Source organism: Schistocerca cancellata, chromosome 7 (assembly GCF_023864275.1).
Source record: "Schistocerca cancellata isolate TAMUIC-IGC-003103 chromosome 7, iqSchCanc2.1, whole genome shotgun sequence".
Lineage (NCBI taxonomy): Eukaryota > Metazoa > Arthropoda > Insecta > Orthoptera > Acrididae > Schistocerca > Schistocerca cancellata.
The window spans coordinates 438,793,375-438,817,348 of NC_064632.1; the positions used below are offsets into that span (position 1 = coordinate 438,793,375).

At 41.6% G+C, this 23,974-nt stretch overlaps 8 non-coding genes across 8 annotated transcripts; all 8 read left to right on the forward strand.

The window, feature by feature from the left end:
* Window positions 1-1,944: 1,944 nt before the first annotated feature.
* LOC126093452 (U6 spliceosomal RNA) lies at window positions 1,945-2,051 on the forward strand. The gene has a single exon (XR_007521608.1). It is a non-coding gene; the product is annotated as a U6 spliceosomal RNA (small nuclear RNA).
* Window positions 2,052-4,819: 2,768 nt separating this feature from the next.
* Window positions 4,820-4,926, forward strand: LOC126093492 (U6 spliceosomal RNA). Its single transcript, XR_007521641.1, has one exon. It is a non-coding gene; the product is annotated as a U6 spliceosomal RNA (small nuclear RNA).
* A 2,772-nt stretch (window positions 4,927-7,698) lies between these two features.
* On the forward strand, window positions 7,699-7,805 carry LOC126093514 (U6 spliceosomal RNA). The gene has a single exon (XR_007521659.1). It is a non-coding gene; the product is annotated as a U6 spliceosomal RNA (small nuclear RNA).
* Window positions 7,806-10,573: 2,768 nt separating this feature from the next.
* LOC126093455 (U6 spliceosomal RNA) lies at window positions 10,574-10,680 on the forward strand. Its single transcript, XR_007521609.1, has one exon. It is a non-coding gene; the product is annotated as a U6 spliceosomal RNA (small nuclear RNA).
* Window positions 10,681-13,449: 2,769 nt separating this feature from the next.
* Window positions 13,450-13,556, forward strand: LOC126093458 (U6 spliceosomal RNA). Its single transcript, XR_007521612.1, has one exon. It is a non-coding gene; the product is annotated as a U6 spliceosomal RNA (small nuclear RNA).
* A 2,768-nt stretch (window positions 13,557-16,324) lies between these two features.
* Window positions 16,325-16,431, forward strand: LOC126093456 (U6 spliceosomal RNA). The gene has a single exon (XR_007521610.1). It is a non-coding gene; the product is annotated as a U6 spliceosomal RNA (small nuclear RNA).
* A 2,773-nt stretch (window positions 16,432-19,204) lies between these two features.
* On the forward strand, window positions 19,205-19,311 carry LOC126093510 (U6 spliceosomal RNA). Its single transcript, XR_007521657.1, has one exon. It is a non-coding gene; the product is annotated as a U6 spliceosomal RNA (small nuclear RNA).
* A 3,020-nt stretch (window positions 19,312-22,331) lies between these two features.
* On the forward strand, window positions 22,332-22,438 carry LOC126093459 (U6 spliceosomal RNA). Its single transcript, XR_007521613.1, has one exon. It is a non-coding gene; the product is annotated as a U6 spliceosomal RNA (small nuclear RNA).
* The last annotated feature ends 1,536 nt before the right edge of the window (window positions 22,439-23,974 follow it).

The window sequence follows — 23,974 nt, forward strand, 5'->3', positions numbered from 1 at the left end:
TTGCTATCCAGCTGCAGCCCTCATAATACAGACTGCAGGTGACACCTCATCAGATTCTTAACTGAAGCACATCTGCCTGTGAAATAAGACACTGCCCGTCACCTAAAAACCAACTATTACAGCAAATCTGTGGTGAATCAGCATGTCATGTACAAATTTCGATGGTGTGACCCACAAAGTATTTTCCCACATGTCTGGCAATCAGCCACTACATATAGTTACCTAAATTAATTTCAAAAGTGTCAGCCAATGAATACCACAACATTGAAGTGTTTAGAAAGCAGACCAGTATGCTAATATTAACATATAACACTGTATGTTAATATTAGCATACTGGTCTGCTTTCTAAACACTTCACTTCAGTGTTGTGGTATTCATTAACTGACACCTTTGAAATTAATTTAGGTAACTATATGTAGTGGCTGATTGCCAGACATGTGGGAAAATACTTTGTGGGTCACACCAGTGAAATTTGTACATGACATGCTGCTTCACCACAGATTTGCTGTAATAGTTGGTTTTTAGGTGAAGGGCAGTGGCTCATTACACAGGCAGATATGCTTCAGTTAAGAATCTGGTGAGGTGTCACCTGCAGTGACAGCACTTTGAATCCCATCAATGTCATACAAGTCGATGCTGTTCATAATTGCAGCTGATGCACCTCTCATCCTGTGTCTAGGAGAAAGATTGGACAATCTCTGCGTGCAATATTCATTATGTCACATACACAGAAGCTCTACCACATAAGCAGATACAGAGCCAGTCTAGACACAAAACCCTAGCAAGCTTCAAGATTTTGGAATAGACAACAACATCACAAACCAGTTTGTCTCACATGACACCAATAGCTACTCAGTTGTTAACTGCTTTCAGATACTAAATCTATCACTCTTTGTTTTGCACTAGCAATTCTTCCTGCAATAACAACATTCACCAAGCTGGATTACATCTGATTGACATTTGCCAGGAACATAACTATAGCTACTAACACAATGCTAACCTGGTTTCTCCTACCACAAGTCCCCTCAATATTTTAGGCTCATTCACACATCTCCATCACAGTGTTTCACTGTTGTCAAGTAGACCTGCCCTGTGTAAACTTGGATCAACACAAATATATCACCTGGTATTGTACTGAAAACGGAACTATGTCCATCATTCCTCACACAACTCGCATTCACCCATCCATGCCCTAGTAATGACCTACACTGCTGTGTTTCAAAGTGTGCAATATGAATGCTGTTTTTAATGGTTCGTGAGGCTACTGTGTCTCTTCTTGCAGTCACAATTGTCTTCTGGCGCCATTGGATGATAGGACCATGCTTGGTGTCTGTGGAGTTACTCAATAATTTACATGGTCACAGACTGTGTCTTCTTGTGGTGTACTTGATGTGTGAGTTAAAAGTTGCCTTACATATGCGACTCTGTCATTAAATCGATTAGTATCATAAGAAAGTACCACTGCAAGAGTAATGAAATTTGTGTTAGCAGTGAAGACAATTTCGCAAAAATATTCACTTGTTTTGAGAGTCTTGAAGACCTGCTACCAGCTCCAATCAGAGTCATTTATCCCACACATTAGAGAAGTGTGTTTCATAGGTATTCCTGTAAGACACTAAATTCGGGATGTAAGAACATGGCGTCAATAGGTGCCAACAGGTCTTGCTGCCGCCTAGCGGCAGCTGTGTGAAGCTGCCGCTGCTCTGGTTGGATGCTGCGAGAGCAAGCGACTCTACGACCTAAGTTTTACATCCAATACTGCCAAATAATACAGTTGACAGAGCTGCCACTTACTAATAACGACACCTCGCAGTAATTAATTGACAGATTAGCACTCGGCAAGCCTTGTGTTCCTCGCCAGAGCTGCGTAAAGCTACGTCCAAGCCGAACCATGTTTGACGCGACGCCATAACTATATATACAATTTGAGAGGGCTCCGCGAATGTACTCGCTTCGGCGGTACATATACTAAAATTGGAACGATACAGAGAAGATTAGCATGGCCCCTGCGCAAGGATGACACGCAAAATCGTGAAGCGTTCCACATTTTTTTCGCAATCTCACTCTCTCATGTCTCACATCAGCTGCTAATACCCTCAGCCACCTACACAAGTTTCGCTTCATATCTGCACCCACTTGTCACAAACTATGCTCTCCATTTACGCAGTTCTCCTCCACTCTCTTTCATTCACAACAGAACATGATAAAACTGGCGATAAACCTATCCCTTACATCACCAATGCACATCTAAAACGTCACTCTAATAACAAGTCAGCAAGCACACCAAAACCACAACTACACTGACACAAGTACATGTCACTAGCACCCCTTCAGCTCATTGGCAAACCTGACACAAATCACAGCCAGTCTAAGCCTAAGATTAAGACTAAGCCTAGCACAGGCAAAAGCCTCTTCTCTTCCTCAGTATCACACTCAGCTGTCACAACATCTCTTCCCACTGTCTCAATCATGTCATTTCATAACACACACCTACTGCCACACACAACATTTGGAAACCTTACATCAACTTTACACAAGATAGCTGCATGTTCCAAATCTTTCTCACTCACATAGTTTCACTCAGACTACTGCTTAAATACACTCTAGCGCTCTAACATTAGCTTGCATTACCTAATATTTATTTTTCTCTAACGCCTACAAAGCTTCTGGTGCCTGTATGCCACTATCACATACTGTCTGCACACAGACCCACAACATTTATCTCTATTCATCTCCATGGCTGTAGCTGATGCCATAATTGTTTCAGCAGCATAAATAAACATGTGAAGGAAGATGTCTCTTTAATCATTAAGTGTGCAAGCTACCCCTTTACAGGAAGTTCATTTAACATTATGTTTCAAGTAACTTTCCTAGTGGCCTTGCTATCCAGCTGCAGCCCTCATAATACAGACTGCAGGTGACACCTCATCAGATTCTTAACTGAAGCACATCTGCCTGTGATATAAGACATTGCCCGTCACCTAAAAACCAACTATTACAGCAAATCTGTGGTGAATCAGCATGTCATGTACAAATTTCGATGGTGTGACCCACAAAGTATTTTCCCACATGTCTGGCAATCAGCCACTACAAATAGTTACCTAAATTAATTTCAAAAGTGTCAGCCAATGAATACCACAACATTGAAGTGTTTAGAAAGCAGACCAGTATACTAATATTAACATATAACAATGTATGTTAATATTAGCATACTGGTCTGCTTTCTAAACACTTCAGTGTTGTGGTATTCATTAACTGACACGTTTGAAATTAATTTAGGTAACTATATGTAGTGGCTGATTGCCAGACATGTGGGAAAATACTTTGTGGGTCACACCAGTGAAATTTGTACATGACATGCTGCTTCACCACAGATTTGCTGTAATAGTTGGTTTTTAGGTGAAGGGCAGTGGCTCATTACACAGGCAGATATGCTTCAGTTAAGAATCTGGTGAGGTGTCACCTGCAGTGACAGCACTTTGAATCCCATCAATGTCATACAAGTCGATGCTGTTCATAATTGCAGCTGATGCACCTCTCATCCTGTGTCTAGGAGAAAGATTGGACAATCTCTGCGTGCAATATTCATTATGTCACATACACAGAAGCTCTACCACATAAGCAGATACAGAGCCAGTCTAGACACAAAACACTAGCAAGCTTCAAGATTTTGGAATAGACAACTACATCACAAACCAGTTTGTCTCACATGACACCAATAGCTACTCAGTTGTTAACTGCTTTCAGATACTAAATCTATCACTCTTTGTTTTGCACTAGCAATTCTTCCTGCAATAACAACATTCACCAAACTGGATTACATCTGATTGACATTTCCCAGGAACATAACTATAGCTACTAACACAATGCTAACCTGGTTTCTCCTACCACAAGTCCCCTCAATATTTTAGGCTCATTCACACATCTCCATCACAGTGTTTCACTGTTGTCAAGTAGACCTGCCCTGTGTAAACTTGGATCAACACAAATATATCACCTGGTATTGTACTGAAAACCGAACTATGTCCATCATTCCTCACACAACTCGCATTCACCCATCCATGCCCTAGTAATGACCTACACTGCTGTGTTTCAAAGTGTGCAATATGAATGCTGTTTTTAATGGTTCGTGAGGCTACTGTGTCTCTTCTTGCAGTCACAATTGTCTTCTGGCGCCATTGGATGAATAGGACCATGCTTGGTGTCTGTGGAGTTACTCAATAATTTACATGGTCACAGACTGTGTCTTCTTGTGGTGTACTTGATGTGTGAGTTAAAAGTTGCCTTACATATGCGACTCTGTCATTAAATCGATTAGTATCATAAGAAAGTACCACTGCAAGAGTAATGAAATTTGTGTTAGCAGTGAAGACAGTTTCGCAAAAATATTCACTTGTTTTGAGAGTCTTGAAGACCTGCTACCAGCTCCAATCAGAGTCATTTATCCCACACATTAGAGAAGTGTGTTTCATAGGTATGCCTGTAAGACACTAAATTCGGGATGTAAGAACATGGCGTCAATAGGTGCCAACACGTCTTGCTGTCGTCTAGCGGCAGCTGTGTGAAGCTGCTGCTGCTCTGGGTGGATGCTGCGAGAGCAAGCGACTCTACGATCTAAGTTTTACATCCAATACTGCCAAATAATACAGTTGACAGAGCTGCCACTTACTAATAACGACACCTCGCAGTAATTAATTGACAGATTAGCACTCGGCAGGCCTTATGTTCCTCGCCAGAGCTGCGTAAAGCTACGTCCAAGCCGAACCATGTTTGACGCGACGCCATAACTATATATACAATTTCAGAGGGCTCCTCGAATGTACTCGCTTCGGCGGTACATATACTAAAATTGGAACGATACAAAGAAGATTAGCATGGCCCCTGCGCAAGGATGACACGCAAAATCGTGAAGCGTTCCACATTTTTTTCGCAATCTCACTCTCTCATGTCTCACATCAGCTGCTAATACCCTCAGCCACCTACACAAGTTTCGCTTCATATCTGCACCCACTTGTCACAAACTATGCTCTCCATTTACGCAGTTCTCCTCCACTCTCTTTCATTCACAACAGAACATGATAAAACTGGCGATAAACCTATCCCTTACATCACCAATGCACATCTAAAACGTCACTCTAATAACAAGTCAGCAAGCACACCAAAACCACAACTACACTGACACAAGTACATGTCACTAGCACCCCTTCAGCTCATTGGCAAACCTGACACAAATCACAGCCAGTCTAAGCCTAAGATTAAGACTAAGCCTAGCACAGGCAAAAGCCTCTTCTCTTCCTCAGTATCACACTCAGCTGTCACAACATCTCTTCCTACTGTCTCAATCATGTCATTTCATAACACACACCTACTGCCACACACAACATTTGGAAACCTTACATCAACTTTACACTAGATAGCTGCATGTTCCAAATCTTTCTCACTCACATAGTTTCACTCAGACTACTGCTTAAATACACTCTAGCGCTCTAACATTAGCTTGCATTACCTAATATTTATTTTTCTCTAACGCCTACAAAGCTTCTGGTGCCTGTATGCCACTATCACGTACTGTCTGCACACAGACCCACAACATTTATCTCTATTCATCTTCATGGCTGTAGCTGATGCCATAATTGTTTCAGCAGCATAAATAAACATGTGAAGGAAGATGTCTCTTTAATCATTAAGTGTGCAAGCTACCCCTTTACAGGAAGTTCATTTAACATTATGTTTCAAGTAACTTTCCTAGTGGCCTTGCTATCCAGCTGCAGCCCTCATAATACAGACTGCAGGTGACACCTCATCAGATTCTTAACTGAAGCACATCTGCCTGTGAAGTAAGACACTGCCCGTCACCTAAAAACCAACTATTACAGCAAATCTGTGGTGAATCAGCATGTCATGTACAAATTTCGATGGTGTGACCCACAAAGTATTTTCCCACATGTCTGGCAATCAGCCACTACATATAGTTACCTAAATTAATTTCAAAAGTGTCAGCCAATGAATACCACAACATTGAAGTGTTTAGAAAGCAGACCAGTATGCTAATATTAACATATAACACTGTATGTTAATATTAGCATACTGGTCTGCTTTCTAAACACTTCACTTCAGTGTTGTGGTATTCATTAACTGACACCTTTGAAATTAATTTAGGTAACTATATGTAGTGGCTGATTGCCAGACATGTGGGAAAATACTTTGTGGGTCACACCAGTGAAATTTGTACATGACATGCTGCTTCACCACAGATTTGCTGTAATAGTTGGTTTTTAGGTGAAGGGCAGTGGCTCATTACACAGGCAGATATGCTTCAGTTAAGAATCTGGTGAGGTGTCACCTGCAGTGACAGCACTTTGAATCCCATCAATGTCATACAAGTCGATGCTGTTCATAATTGCAGCTGATGCACCTCTCATCCTGTGTCTAGGAGAAAGATTGGACAATCTCTGCGTGCAATATTCATTATGTCACATACACAGAAGCTCTACCACATAAGCAGATACAGAGCCAGTCTAGACACAAAACACTAGCAAGCTTCAAGATTTTGGAATAGACAACTACATCACAAACCAGTTTGTCTCACATGACACCAATAGCTACTCAGTTGTTAACTGCTTTCAGATACTAAATCTATCACTCTTTGTTTTGCACTAGCAATTCTTCCTGCAATAACAACATTCACCAAACTGGATTACATCTGATTGACATTTCCCAGGAACATAACTATAGCTACTAACACAATGCTAACCTGGTTTCTCCTACCACAAGTCCCCTCAATATTTTAGGCTCATTCACACATCTCCATCACAGTGTTTCACTGTTGTCAAGTAGACCTGCCCTGTGTAAACTTGGATCAACACAAATATATCACCTGGTATTGTACTGAAAACGGAACTATGTCCATCATTCCTCACACAACTCGCATTCACCCATCCATGCCCTAGTAATGACCTACACTGCTGTGTTTCAAAGTGTGCAATATGAATGCTGTTTTTAATGGTTCGTGAGGCTACTGTGTCTCTTCTTGCAGTCACAATTGTCTTCTGGCGCCATTGGATGAATAGGACCATGCTTGGTGTCTGTGGAGTTACTCAATAATTTACATGGTCACAGACTGTGTCTTCTTGTGGTGTACTTGATGTGTGAGTTAAAAGTTGCCTTACATATGCGACTCTGTCATTAAATCGATTAGTATCATAAGAAAGTACCACTGCAAGAGTAATGAAATTTGTGTTAGCAGTGAATACAGTTTCGCAAAAATATTCACTTGTTTTGAGAGTCTTGAAGACCTGCTACCAGCTCCAATCAGAGTCATTTATCCCACACATTAGAGAAGTGTGTTTCATAGGTATGCCTGTAAGACACTAAATTCGGGATGTAAGAACATGGCGTCAATAGGTGCCAACACGTCTTGCTGCCGCCTAGCGGCAGCTGTGTGAAGCTGCTGCTGCTCTGGGTGGATGCTGCGAGAGCGAGCGACTCTACGATCTAAGTTTTACATCCAATACTGCCAAATAATACAGTTGACAGAGCTGCCACTTACTAATAACGACACCTCGCAGTAATTAATTGACAGATTAGCACTCGGCAGGCCTTGTGTTCCTCGCCAGAGCTGCGTAAAGCTACGTCCAAGCCGAACCATGTTTGACGCGACGCCATAACTATATATACAATTTAGAGGGCTCCTCGAATGTACTCGCTTCGGCGGTACATATACTAAAATTGGAACGATAGAGAGAAGATTAGCATGGCCCCTGCGCAATGATGACACGCAAAATCGTGAAGCGTTCCACATTTTTTTCGCAATCTCACTCTCTCATGTCTCACATCAGCTGCTAATACCCTCAGCCACCTACACAAGTTTCGCTTCATATCTGCACCCACTTGTCCCAAACCATGCTCTCCATTTACGCAGTTTTCCTCCACTCTCTTTCATTCACAACAGAACATGATAAAACTGGCGATAAACCTATCCCTTACATCACCAATGCACATCTTAAACGTCACTCTAATAACAAGTCAGCAAGCACACCAAAACCACAACTACACTGACACAAGTACATGTCACTAGCACCCCTTCAGCTCATTGGCAAACCTGACACAAATCACAGCCAGTCTAAGCCTAAGATTAAGACTAAGCCTAGCACAGGCAAAAGCCTCTTCTCTTCCTCAGTATCACACTCAGCCTGTACAACATCTCTTCCTACTGTCTCAATCATGTCATTTCATAACACACACCTACTGCCACACACAACATTTGGAAACCTTACATCAACTTTACACTAGATAGCTGCATGTTCCAAATCTTTCTCACTCACATAGTTTCACTCAGACTACTGCTTAAATACACTCTAGCGCTCTAACATTAGCTTGCATTACCTAATATTTATTTTTCTCTAACGCCTACAAAGCTTCTGGTGCCTGTATGCCACTATCACATACTGTCTGCACACAGACCCACAACATTTATCTCTATTCATCTTCATGGCTGTAGCTGATGCCATAATTGTTTCAGCAGCATAAATAAACATGTGAAGGAAGATGTCTCTTTAATCATTAAGTGTGCAAGCTACCCCTTTACAGGAAGTTCATTTAACATTATGTTTCAAGTAACTTTCCTAGTGGCCTTGCTATCCAGCTGCAGCCCTCATAATACAGACTGCAGGTGACACCTCATCAGATTCTTAACTGAAGCACATCTGCCTGTGTAGTAAGACACTGCCCGTCACCTAAAAACCAACTATTACAGCAAATCTGTGGTGAATCAGCATGTCATGTACAAATTTCGATGGTGTGACCCACAAAGTATTTTCCCACATGTCTGGCAATCAGCCACTACATATAGTTACCTAAATTAATTTCAAAAGTGTCAGCCAATGAATACCACAACACTGAAGTGTTTAGAAAGCAGACCAGTATGCTAACATTAACATATAACACTGTATGTTAATATTAGCATACTGGACTGCTTTCTAAACACGTCAGTGTTGTGGTATTCATTAACTGACACCTTTGAAATTAATTTAGGTAACTATATGTAGTGGCTGATTCCCAGACATGTGGGAAAATACTTTGTGGGTCACACCAGTGAAATTTGTACATGACATGCTGCTTCACCACAGATTTGCTGTAATAGTTGGTTTTTAGGTGAAGGGCAGTGGCTCATTACACAGGCAGATATGCTTCAGTTAAGAATCTGGTGAGGTGTCACCTGCAGTGACAGCACTTTGAATCCCATCAATGTCATACAAGTAGATGCTGTTCATAATTGCAGCTGATGCACCTCTCATCCTGTGTCTAGGAGAAAGATTGGACAATCTCTGCGTGCAATATTCATTATGTCACATACACAGAAGCTCTACCACATAAGCAGATAGAGAGCCAGTCTAGACACAAAACCCTAGCAAGATTCAAGATTTTGGAATAGACAACTACATCACAAACCAGTTTGTCTCACATGACACCAATAGCTACTCAGTTGTTAACTGCTTTCAGATACTAAATCTATCACTCTTTGTTTTGCACTAGCAATTCTTCCTGCAATAACAACATTCACCAAACTGGATTACATCTGATTGACATTTCCCAGGAACATAACTATAGCTACTAACACAATGCTAACCTGGTTTCTCCTACCACAAGTCCCCTCAATATTTTAGGCTCATTCACACATCTCCATCACAGTGTTTCACTGTTGTCAAGTAGACCTGCCCTGTGTAAACTTGGATCAACACAAATATATCACCTGGTATTGTACTGAAAACGGAACTATGTCCATCATTCCTCACACAACTCGCATTCACCCATCCATGCCCTAGTAATGACCTACACTGCTGTGTTTCAAAGTGAACAATATGAATGCTGTTTTTAATGGTTCGTGAGGCTACTGTGTCTCTTCTTGCAGTCACAATTGTCTTCTGGCGCCATTGGATGAATAGGACCATGCTTGGTGTCTGTGGAGTTACTCAATAATTTACATGGTCACAGACTGTGTCATCTTGTGGTGTACTTGATGTGTGAGTTAAAAGTTGCCTTACATATGCGACTCTGTCATTAAATCGATTAGTATCATAAGAAAGTACCACTGCAAGAGTAATGAAATTTGTGTTAGCAGTGAATACAGTTTCGCAAAAATATTCACTTGTTTTGAGAGTCTTGAAGACCTGCTACCAGCTCCAATCAGAGTCATTTATCCCACACATTAGAGAAGTGTGTTTCATAGGTATGCCTGTAAGACACTAAATTCGGGATGTAAGAACATGGCGTCAATAGGTGCCAACACGTCTTGCTGCCGCCTAGCGGCAGCTGTGTGAAGCTGCTGCTGCTCTGGGTGGATGCTGCGAGAGCAAGCGACTCTACGATCTAAGTTTTACATCCAATACTGCCAAATAATACAGTTGACAGAGCTGCCACTTACTAATAACGACACCTCGCAGTAATTAATTGACAGATTAGCACTCGGCAGGCCTTGTGTTCCTCGCCAGAGCTGCGTAAAGCTACGTCCAAGCCGAACCATGTTTGACGCGACGCCAAAACTATATATACAATTTCAGAGGGCTCCTCGAATGTACTCGCTTCGGCGGTACATATACTAAAATTGGAACGATACAGAGAAGATTAGCATGGCCCCTGCGCAAGGATGACACGCAAAATCGTGAAGCGTTCCACATTTTTTTTCGCAATCTCACTCTCTCATGTCTCACATCAGCTGCTAATACCCTCAGCCACCTACACAAGTTTCGCTTCATATCTGCACCCACTTGTCACAAACTATGCTCTCCATTTACGCAGTTTTCCTCCACTCTCTTTCATTCACAACAGAACATGATAAAACTGGCGATAAACCTATCCCTTACATCACCAATGCACATCTTAAACGTCACTCTAATAACAAGTCAGCAAGCACACCAAAACCACAACTACACTGACACAAGTACATGTCACTAGCACCCCTTCAGCTCATTGGCAAACCTGACACAAATCACAGCCAGTCTAAGCCTAAGATTAAGACTAAGCCTAGCACAGGCAAAAGCCTCTTCTCTTCCTCAGTATCACACTCAGCTGTCACAACATCTCTTCCTACTGTCTCAATCATGTCATTTCATAACACACACCTACTGCCACACACAACATTTGGAAACCTTACATCAACTTTACACTAGATAGCTGCATGTTCCAAATCTTTCTCACTCACATAGTTTCACTCAGACTACTGCTTAAATACACTCTAGCGCTCTACCATTAGCTTGCATTACCTAATATTTATTTTTCTCTAACGCCTACAAAGCTTCTGGTGCCTGTATGCCACTATCACATACTGTCTGCACACAGACCCACAACATTTATCTCTATTCATCTTCATGGCTGTAGCTGATGCCATAATTGTTTCAGCAGCATAAATAAACATGTGAAGGGAGGTGTCTCTTTAATCATTAAGTGTGCAAGCTACCCCTTTACAGGAAGTTCATTTAACATTATGTTTCAAGTAACTTTCCTAGTGGCCTTGCTATCCAGCTGCAGCCCTCATAATACAGACTGCAGGTGACACCTCATCAGATTCTTAACTGAAGCACATCTGCCTGTGAAGTAAGACACTGCCCGTCACCTAAAAACCAACTATTACAGCAAATCTGTGGTGAATCAGCATGTCATGTACAAATTTCGATGGTGTGACCCACAAAGTATTTTCCCACATGTCTGGCAATCAGCCACTACATATAGTTACCTAAATTAATTTCAAAAGTGTCAGCCAATGAATACCACAACACTGAAGTGTTTAGAAAGCAGACCAGTATGCTAACATTAACATATAACACTGTATGTTAATATTAGCATACTGGACTGCTTTCTAAACACGTCAGTGTTGTGGTATTCATTAACTGACACCTTTGAAATTAATTTAGGTAACTATATGTAGTGGCTGATTCCCAGACATGTGGGAAAATACTTTGTGGGTCACACCAGTGAAATTTGTACATGACATGCTGCTTCACCACAGATTTGCTGTAATAGTTGGTTTTTAGGTGAAGGGCAGTGGCTCATTACACAGGCAGATATGCTTCAGTTAAGAATCTGGTGAGGTGTCACCTGCAGTGACAGCACTTTGAATCCCATCAATGTCATACAAGTAGATGCTGTTCATAATTGCAGCTGATGCACCTCTCATCCTGTGTCTAGGAGAAAGATTGGACAATCTCTGCGTGCAATATTCATTATGTCACATACACAGAAGCTCTACCACATAAGCAGATAGAGAGCCAGTCTAGACACAAAACACTAGCAAGATTCAAGATTTTGGAATAGACAACTACATCACAAACCAGTTTGTCTCACATGACACCAATAGCTACTCAGTTGTTAACTGCTTTCAGATACTAAATCTATCACTCTTTGTTTTGCACTAGCAATTCTTCCTGCAATAACAACATTCACCAAACTGGATTACATCTGATTGACATTTCCCAGGAACATAACTATAGCTACTAACACAATGCTAACCTGGTTTCTCCTACCACAAGTCCCCTCAATATTTTAGGCTCATTCACACATCTCCATCACAGTGTTTCACTGTTGTCAAGTAGACCTGCCCTGTGTAAACTTGGATCAACACAAATATATCACCTGGTATTGTACTGAAAACGGAACTATGTCCATCATTCCTCACACAACTCGCATTCACCCATCCATGCCCTAGTAATGACCTACACTGCTGTGTTTCAAAGTGTGCAATATGAATGCTGTTTTTAATGGTTCGTGAGGCTACTGTGTCTCTTCTTGCAGTCACAATTGTCTTCTGGCGCCATTGGATGAATAGGACCATGCTTGGTGTCTGTGGAGTTACTCAATAATTTACATGGTCACAGACTGTGTCTTCTTGTGGTGTACTTGATGTGTGAGTTAAAAGTTGCCTTACATATGCGACTCTGTCATTAAATCGATTAGTATCATAAGAAAGTACCACTGCAAGAGTAATGAAATTTGTGTTAGCAGTGAAGACAGTTTCGCAAAAATATTCACTTGTTTTGAGAGTCTTGAAGACCTGCTACCAGCTCCAATCAGAGTCATTTATCCCACACATTAGAGAAGTGTGTTTCATAGGTATGCCTGTAAGACACTAAATTCGGGATGTAAGAACATGGCGTCAATAGGTGCCAACACGTCTTGCTGCCGCCTAGCGGCAGCTGTGTGAAGCTGCTGCTGCTCTGGGTGGATGCTGCGAGAGCAAGCGACTCTACGATCTAAGTTTTACATCCGATACTGCCAAATAATACAGTTGACAGAGCTGCCACTTACTAATAACGACACCTCGCAGTAATTAATTGACAGATTAGCACTCGGCAGGCCTTGTGTTCCTCGCCAGAGCTGCGTAAAGCTACGTCCAAGCCGAACCATGTTTGACGCGACGCCATAACTATATATACAATTTCAGAGGGCTTATCAAATGTACTCGCTTCGGCGGTACATATACTAAAATTGGAACGATACAGAGAAGATTAGCATGGCCCCTGCGCAAGGATGACACGCAAAATCGTGAAGCGTTCCACATTTTTTTCGCAATCTCACTCTCTCATGTCTCACATCAGCTGCTAATACCCTCAGCCACCTACACAAGTTTCGCTTCATATCTGCACCCACTTGTCCCAAACTATGCTCTCCATTTACGCAGTTCTCCTCCACTCTCTTTCATTCACAACAGAACATGATAAAACTGGCGATAAACCTATCCCTTACATCACCAATGCACATCTAAAACGTCACTCTAATAACAAGTCAGCAAGCACACCAAAACCGCAACTACACTGACACAAGTACATGTCACTAGCACCCCTTCAGCTCATTGGCAAACCTGACACAAATCACAGCCAGTCTAAGCCTAAGATTAAGTCTAAGCCTAGCACAGGCAAAAGCCTCTTCTCTTCCTCAGTATCACACTCAGCTGTCACAACATCTCTTCCTACTGTCTCAATCATGTCATTTCATAACACACACCTACTGCCACACACAACATTTGGAAACCTTACATCAACTTTACACTAGATAGCTGCATGTTCCAAATCTTTCTCACTCACATAGTTTCACTCAGACTACTGCTTAAATACACTCTAGCGCTCTAACATTAGCTTGCATTACCTAATATTTATTTTTCTCTAACGCCTACAAAGCTTCTGGTGCCTGTATGCCACTATCACATACTGTCTGCACACAGACCCACAACATTTATCTCTATTCATCTTCATGGCTGTAGCTGATGCCATAATTATTTCAGCAGCATAAATAAACATGTGAAGGAAGATGTCTCTTTAATCATTAAGTGTGCAAGCTACCCCTTTACAGGAAGTTCATTTAACATTATGTTTCAAGTAACTTTCCTAGTGGCCTTGCTATCCAGCTGCAGCCCTCATAATACAGACTGCAGGTGACACCTCATCAGATTCTTAACTGAAGCACATCTGCCTGTGAAATAAGACACTGCCCGTCACCTAAAAACCAACTATTACAGCAAATCTGTGGTGAATCAGCATGTCATGTACAAATTTCGATGGTGTGACCCACAAAGTATTTTCCCACATGTCTGGCAATCAGCCACTACATATAGTTACCTAAATTAATTTCAAAAGTGTCAGCCAATGAATACCACAATATTGAAGTGTTTAGAAAGCAGACCAGTATGCTAATATTAACATATAACACTGTATGTTAATATTAGCATACTGGACTGCTTTCTAAACACTTCAGTGTTGTGGTATTCATTAACTGACACCTTTGAAATTAATTTAGGTAACTATATGTAGTGGCTGATTCCCAGACATGTGGGAAAATACTTTGTGGGTCACACCAATGAAATTTGTACATGACATGCTGCTTCACCACAGATTTGCTGTAATAGTTGGTTTTTAGGTGAAGGGCAGTGGCTCATTACACAGGCAGATATGCTTCAGTTAAGAATCTGGTGAGGTGTCACCTGCAGTGACAGCACTTTGAATCCCATCAATGTCATACAAGTAGATGCTGTTCATAATTGCAGCTGATGCACCTCTCATCCTGTGTCTAGGAGAAAGATTGGACAATCTCTGCGTGCAATATTCATTATGTCACATACACAGAAGCTCTACCACATAAGCAGATACAGAGCCAATCTAGACACAAAATACTAGCAAGCTTCAAGACTTTGGAATAGACAACTACATCACAAACCAGTTTGTCTCACATGACACCAATAGCTACTCAGTTGTTAACTGCTTTCAGATACTAAATCTATCACTCTTTATTTTGCACTAGCAATTCTTCCTGCAATAACAACATTCACCAAACTGGATTACATCTGATTGACATTTCCCAGGAACATAACTATAGCTACTAACACAATGCTAACCTGGTTTCTCCTACCACAAGTCCCCTCAATATTTTAGGCTCATTCACACATGTCCATCACAGTGTTTCACTGTTGTCAAGTAGACCTGCCCTGTGTAAACTTGGATCAACACAAATATATCACCTGGTATTGTACTGAAAACGGAACTATGTCCATCATTCCTCACACAACTCGCATTCACCCATCCATGCCCTAGTAATGACCTACACTGCTGTGTTTCAAAGTGTGCAATATGAATGCTGTTTTTAATGGTTCGTGAGGCTACTGTGTCTCTTCTTGCAGTCACAATTGTCTTCTGGCGCCATTGGATGAATAGGACCATGCTTGGTGTCTGTGGAGTTACTCAATAATTTACATGGTCACAGACTGTGTCTTCTTGTGGTGTACTTGATGTGTGAGTTAAAAGTTGCCTTACATATGCGACTCTGTCATTAAATCGATTAGTATCATAAGAAAGTACCACTGCAAGAGTAATGAAATTTGTGTTAGCAGTGAAGACAGTTTCGCAAAAATATTCACTTGTTTTGAGAGTCTTGAAGACCTGCTACCAGCTCCAATCAGAGTCAATTATCCCACACATTAGAGAAGTGTGTTTCATAGGTATGCCTGTAAGACACTAAATTCGGGATGTAAGAACATGGCGTCAATAGGTGCCAACACGTCTTGCTGCCGCCTAGCGGAAGCTGTGTGAAGCTGCTGCTGCTCTGGGTGGATGCTGCGAGAGCGAGCGACTCTACGATCTAAGTTTTACATCCAATACTGCCAAATAATACAGTTGACAGAGCTGCCACTTACTAATAACGACACCTCGCAGTAATTAATTGACAGATTAGCACTCGGCAGGCCTTGTGTTCCTCGCCAGAGCTGCGTAAAGCTACGTCCAAGCCGAACCATGTTTGACGCGACGCCATAACTATATATACAATTTCAGAGGGCTCCTCGAATGTACTCGCTTCGGCGGTACATATACTAAAATTGGAACGATACAGAGAAGATTAGCATGGCCCCTGCGCAAGGATGACACGCAAAATCGTGAAGCGTTCCACATTTTTTTCGCAATCTCACTCTCTCATGACTCACATCAGCTGCTAATACCCTCAGCCACCTACACAAGTTTCGCTTCATATCTGCACCCACTTGTCCCAAACTATGCTCTCCATTTACGCAGTTCTCCTCCACTCTCTTTTATTCACAACAGAACATGATAAAACTGGCGATAAACCTATCCCTTACATCACCAATGCACATCTAAAACGTCACTCTAATAACAAGTCAGCAAGCACACCAAAACCACAACTACACTGACACAAGTACATGTCACTAGCACCCCTTCAGCTCATTGGCAAACCTGACACAAATCACAGCCAGTCTAAGCCTAAGATTAAGACTAAGCCTAGCACAGGCAAAAGCCTCTTCTCTTCCTCAGTATCACACTCAGCTGTCACAACATCTCTTCCTACTGTCTCAATCATGTCATTTCATAACACACACCTACTGCCACACACAACATTTGGAAACCTTACATCAACTTTACACAAGATAGCTGCATGTTCCAAATCTTTCTCACTCACATAGTTTCACTCAGACTACTGCTTAAATACACTCTAGCGCTCTAACATTAGCTTGCATTACCTAATATTTATTTTTCTCTAACGCCTACAAAGCTTCTGGTGCCTGTATGCCACTATCACATACTGTCTGCACACAGACCCACAACATTTATCTCTATTCATCTTCATGGCTGTAGCTGATGCCATAATTGTTTCAGCAGCATAAATAAACATGTGAAGGAAGATGTCTCTTTAATCATTAAGTGTGCAAGCTACCCCTTTACAGGAAGTTCATTTAACATTATGTTTCAAGTAACTTTCCTAGTGGCCTTGCTATCCAGCTGCAGCCCTCATAATACAGACTGCAGGTGACACCTCATCAGATTCTTAACTGAAGCACATCTGCCTGTGAAGTAAGACACTGCCCGTCACCTAAAAACCAACTATTACAGCAAATCTGTGGTGAATCAGCATGTCATTTACAAATTTCGATGGTGTGACCCACAAAGTATTTTCCCACATGTCTGGCAATCAGCCACTACATATAGTTACCTAAATTAATTTCAAAAGTGTCAGCCAATGAATACCACAACATTGAAGTGTTTAGAAAGCAGACCAGTATGCTAATATTAACATATAACACTGTATGTTAATATTAGCATACTGGTCTGCTTTCTAAACACTTCACTTCAGTGTTGTGGTATTCATTAACTGACACCTTTGAAATTAATTTAGGTAACTATATGTAGTGGCTGATTCCCAGACATGTGGGAAAATACTTTGTGGGTCACACCAGTGAAATTTGTACATGACATGCTGCTTCACCACAGATTTGCTGTAATAGTTGGTTTTTAGGTGAAGGGCAGTGGCTCATTACACAGGCAGATATGCTTCAGTTAAGAATCTGGTGAGGTGTCACCTGCAGTGACAGCACTTTGAATCCCATCAATGTCATACAAGTAGATGCTGTTCATAATTGCAGCTGATGCACCTCTCATCCTGTGTCTAGGAGAAAGATTGGACAATCTCTGCGTGCAATATTCATTATGTCACATACACAGAAGCTCTACCACATAAGCAGATACAGAGCCAGTCTAGACACAAAACACTAGCAAGCTTCAAGATTTTGGAATAGACAACTACATCACAAACCAGTTTGTCTCACATGACACCAATAGCTACTCAGTTGTTAACTGCTTTCAGATACTAAATCTATCACTCTTTGTTTTGCACTAGCAATTCTTCCTGCAATAACAACATTCACCAAACTGGATTACATCTGATTGACATTTCCCAGGAACATAACTATAGCTACTAACACAATGCTAACCTGGTTTCTCCTACCACAAGTCCCCTCAATATTTTAGGCTCATTCACACATGTCCATCACAGTGTTTCACTGTTGTCAAGTAGACCTGCCCTGTGTAAACTTGGATCAACACAAATATATCACCTGGTATTGTACTGAAAACGGAACTATGTCCATCATTCCTCACACAACTCGCATTCACCCATCCATGCCCTAGTAATGACCTACACTGCTGTGTTTCAAAGTGTGCAATATGAATGCTGTTTTTAATGGTTCGTGAGGCTACTGTGTCTCTTCTTGCAGTCACAATTGTCTTCTGGCGCCATTGGATGAATAGGACCATGCTTGGTGTCTGTGGAGTTACTCAATAATTTACATGGTCACAGACTGTGTCTTCTTGTGGTGTACTTGATGTGTGAGTTAAAAGTTGCCTTACATATGCGACTCTGTCATTAAATCGATTAGTATCATAAGAAAGTACCACTGCAAGAGTAATGAAATTTGTGTTAGCAGTGAAGACAGTTTCGCAAAAATATTCACTTGTTTTGAGAGTCTTGAAGACCTGCTACCAGCTCCAATCAGAGTCATTTATCCCACACATTAGAGAAGTGTGTTTCATAGGTATGCCTGTAAGACACTAAATTCGGGATGTAAGAACATGGCGTCAATAGGTGCCAACACGTCTTGCTGCCGCCTAGCGGCAGCTGTGTGAAGCTGCTGCTGCTCTGGGTGGATGCTGCGAGAGCAAGCGACTCTACGATCTAAGTTTTACATCCAATACTGCCAAATAATACAGTTGACAGAGCTGCCACTTACTAATAACGACACCTCGCAGTAATTAATTGACAGATTAGCACTCGGCAGGCCTTGTGTTCCTCGCCAGAGCTGCGTAAAGCTACGTCCAAGCCGAACCATGTTTGACGCGACGCCAAAACTATATATACAATTTCAGAGGGCTCCTCGAATGTACTCGCTTCGGCGGTACATATACTAAAATTGGAACGGTGCAGAGAAGATTAGCATGGCCCCTGCGCAAGGATGACACGCAAAATCGTGAAGCGTTCCACATTTTTTTCGCAATCTCACTCTCTCATGTCTCACATCAGCTGCTAATACCCTCAGCCACCTACACAAGTTTCGCTTCATATCTGCACCCACTTGTCCCAAACTATGCTCTCCATTTACGCAGTTCTCCTCCACTCTCTTTCATTCACAACAGAACATGATAAAACTGGCGATAAACCTATCCTTTACATCACCAATGCACATCTAAAACGTCACTCTAATAACAAGTCAGCAAGCACACCAAAACCACAACTACACTGACACAAGTACATGTCACTAGCACCCCTTCAGCTCATTGGCAAACCTGACACAAATCACAGCCAGTCTAAGCCTAAGATTAAGACTAAGCCTAGCACAGGCAAAAGCCTCTTCTCTTCCTCAGTATCACACTCAGCTGTCACAACATCTCTTCCTACTGTCTCAATCATGTCATTTCATAACACACACCTACTGCCACACACAACATTTGGAAACCTTACATCAACTTTACACAAGATAGCTGCATGTTCCAAATCTTTCTCACTCACATAGTTTCACTCAGACTACTGCTTAAATACACTCTAGCGCTCTAACATTAGCTTGCATTACCTAATATTTATTTTTCTCTAACGCCTACAAAGCTTCTGGTGCCTGTATGCCACTATCACATACTGTCTGCACACAGACCCACAACATTTATCTCTATTCATCTTCATGGCTGTAGCTGATGCCATAATTGTTTCAGCAGCATAAGTAAACATGTGAAGGAAGATGTCTCTTTAATCATTAAGTGTGCAAGCTACCCCTTTACAGGAAGTTCATTTAACATTATGTTTCAAGTAACTTTCCTAGTGGCCTTGCTATCCAGCTGCAGCCCTCATAATACAGACTGCAGGTGACACCTCATCAGATTCTTAACTGAAGCACATCTGCCTGTGAAGTAAGACACTGCCCGTCACCTAAAAACCAACTATTACAGCAAATCTGTGGTGAATCAGCATGTCATTTACAAATTTCGATGGTGTGACCCACAAAGTATTTTCCCACATGTCTGGCAATCAGCCACTACATATAGTTACCTAAATTAATTTCAAAAGTGTCAGCCAATGAATACCACAAGATTGAAGTGTTTAGAAAGCAGACCAGTATGCTAATATTAACATATAACACTGTATGTTAATATTAGCATACTGGACTGCTTTCTATACACTTCAGTGTTGTGGTATTCATTAACTGACACCTTTGAAATTAATTTAGGTAACTATATGTAGTGGCTGATTCCCAGACATGTGGGAAAATACTTTGTGGGTCACACCAGTGAAATTTGTACATGACATGCTGCTTCACCACAGATTTGCTGTAATAGTTGGTTTTTAGGTGAAGGGCAGTGGCTCATTACACAGGCAGATATGCTTCAGTTAAGAATCTGGTGAGGTGTCACCTGCAGTGACAGCACTTTGAATCCCATCAATGTCATACAAGTAGATGCTGTTCATAATTGCAGCTGATGCACCTCTCATCCTGTGTCTAGGAGAAAGATTGGACAATCTCTGCGTGCAATATTCATTATGTCACATACACAGAAGCTCTACCACATAAGCAGATACAGAGCCAGTCTAGACACAAAACACTAGCAAGCTTCAAGATTTTGGAATAGACAACTACATCACAAACCAGTTTGTCTCACATGACACCAATAGCTACTCAGTTGTTAACTGCTTTCAGATACTAAATCTATCACTCTTTGTTTTGCACTAGCAATTCTTCCTGCAATAACAACATTCACCAAACTGGATTACATCTGATTGACATTTCCCAGGAACATAACTATAGCTACTAACACAATGCTAACCTGGTTTCTCCTACCACAAGTCCCCTCAATATTTTAGGCTCATTCACACATCTCCATCACAGTGTTTCACTGTTGTCAAGTAGACCTGCCCTGTGTAAACTTGGATCAACACAAATATATCACCTGGTATTGTACTGAAAACGGAACTATGTCCATCATTCCTCACACAACTCGCATTCACCCATCCATGCCCTAGTAATGACCTACACTGCTGTGTTTCAAAGTGTGCAATATGAATGCTGTTTTTAATGGTTCGTGAGGCTACTGTGTCTCTTCTTGCAGTCACAATTGTCTTCTGGCGCCATTGGATGAATAGGACCATGCTTGGTTTCTGTGGAGTTACTCAATAATTTACATACCGAGCGGGGTGGCGCAGTGGTTAGACACTGGACTCGCATTCGGGAGGACGACGGTTCAATCCCGCGTCCGGCCATCCTGATTTAGGTTTTCTGTGATTTCCCTAAATCACTCCAGGCAAATGCCGGGATGGTTCCTCTGAAAGGGCATGGCCGACTTCCTTCCCAATCCTTCCCTAATCCGATGAGACCGATGACCACCTTGTCTGGTCTCCTTCCCCAACCCAACCAACCAACCGACAATAATTTACATGGTCACAGACTGTGTCTTCTTGTGGTGTACTTGATGTGTGAGTTAAAAGTTGCCTTACATATGCGACTCTGTCATTAAATCGATTAGTATCATAAGAAAGTACCACTGCAAGAGTAATGAAATTTGTGTTAGCAGTGAAGACAGTTTCGCAAAAATATTCACTTGTTTTGAGAGTCTTGAAGACCTGCTACCAGCTCCAATCAGAGCCATTTATCCCACACATTAGAGAAGTGTGTTTCATAGGTATGCCTGTAAGACACTAAATTCGGGATGTAAGAACATGGCGTCAATAGGTGCCAACACGTCTTGCTGCCGCCTAGCGGCAGCTGTGTGAAGCTGCTGCTGCTCTGGGTGGACGCTGCGAGAGGAAGCGACTCTACGATCTAAGTTTTACATCCAATACTGCCAAATAATACAGTTGACAGAGCTGCCACTTACTAATAACGACACCTCGCAGTAATTAATTGACAGATTAGCACTCGGCAGGCCTTGTGTTCCTCGCCAGAGCTGCGTAAAGCTACATCCAAGCCGAACCATGTTTGACGCGACGCCATAACTATATATACAATTTCAGAGGGCTCCTCGAATGTACTCGCTTCGGCGGTACATATACTAAAATTGGAACGATACAGAGAAGATTAGCATGGCCCCTGCACAAGGATGACACGCAAAATCATGAAGCGTTCCACATTTTTTTCGCAATCTCACTCTCTCATGTCTCACATCAGCTGCTAATACCCGCAGCCACCTACACAAGTTTCGATTCATATCTGCACCCACTTGTCACAAACTATGCTCTCCATTTACGCAGTTCTCCTCCACTCTCTTTCATTCACAACAGAACATGATAAAACTGGCGATAAACCTATCCTTTACATCACCAATGCACATCTAAAACGTCACTCTAATAACAAGTCAGCAAGCACACCAAAACCACAACTACACTGACACAAGTACATGTCACTAGCACCCCTTCAGCTCATTGGCAAACCTGACACAAATCACAGCCAGTCTAAGCCTAAGATTAAGACTAAGACTAGCACAGGCAAAAGCCTCTTCTCTTCCTCAGTATCACACTCAGCTGTCACAACATCTCTTCCTACTGTCTCAATCATGTCATTTCATAACACACACCTACTGCCACACACAACATTTGGAAACCTTACATCAACTTTACACAAGATAGCTGCATGTTCCACATCTTTCACACTCACATAGTTTCACTCAGACTACTGCTTAAATACACTCTAGCGCTCTAACATTAGCTTGCATTACCTAATATTTATTTTTCTCTAACGCCTACAAAGCTTCTGGTGCCTGTATGCCACTATCACATACTGTCTGCACACAGACCCACAACATTTATCTCTATTCATCTTCATGGCTGTAGCTGATGCCATAATTGTTTCAGCAGCATAAATAAACATGTGAAGGAAGATGTCTCTTTAATCATTAAGTGTGCAAGCTACCCCTTTACAGGAAGTTCATTTAACATTATGTTTCAAGTAACTTTCCTAGTGGCCTTGCTATCCAGCTGCAGCCCTCATAATACAGACTGCAGGTGACACCTCATCAGATTCTTAACTGAAGCACATCTGCCTGTGAAGTAAGACACTGCCCGTCACCTAAAAACCAACTATTACAGCAAATCTGTGGTGAATCAGCATGTCATTTACAAATTTCGATGGTGTGACCCACAAAGTATTTTCCCACATGTCTGGCAATCAGCCACTACATATAGTTACCTAAATTAATTTCAAAAGTGTCAGCCAATGAATACCACAAGATTGAAGTGTTTAGAAAGCAGACCAGTATGCTAATATTAACATATAACACTGTATGTTAATATTAGCATACTGGACTGCTTTCTATACACTTCAGTGTTGTGGTATTCATTAACTGACACCTTTGAAATTAATTTAGGTAACTATATGTAGTGGCTGATTCCCAGACATGTGGGAAAATTCTTTGTGGGTCACACCAGTGAAATTTGTACATGACATGCTGCTTCACCACAGATTTGCTGTAATAGTTGGTTTTTAGGTGAAGGGCAGTGGCTCATTACACAGGCAGATATGCTTCAGTTAAGAATCTGGTGAGGTGTCACCTGCAGTGACAGCACTTTGAATCCCATCAATGTCATACAAGTAGATGCTGTTCATAATTGCAGCTGATGCACCTCTCATCCTGTGTCTAGGAGAAAGATTGGACAATCTCTGCGTGCAATATTC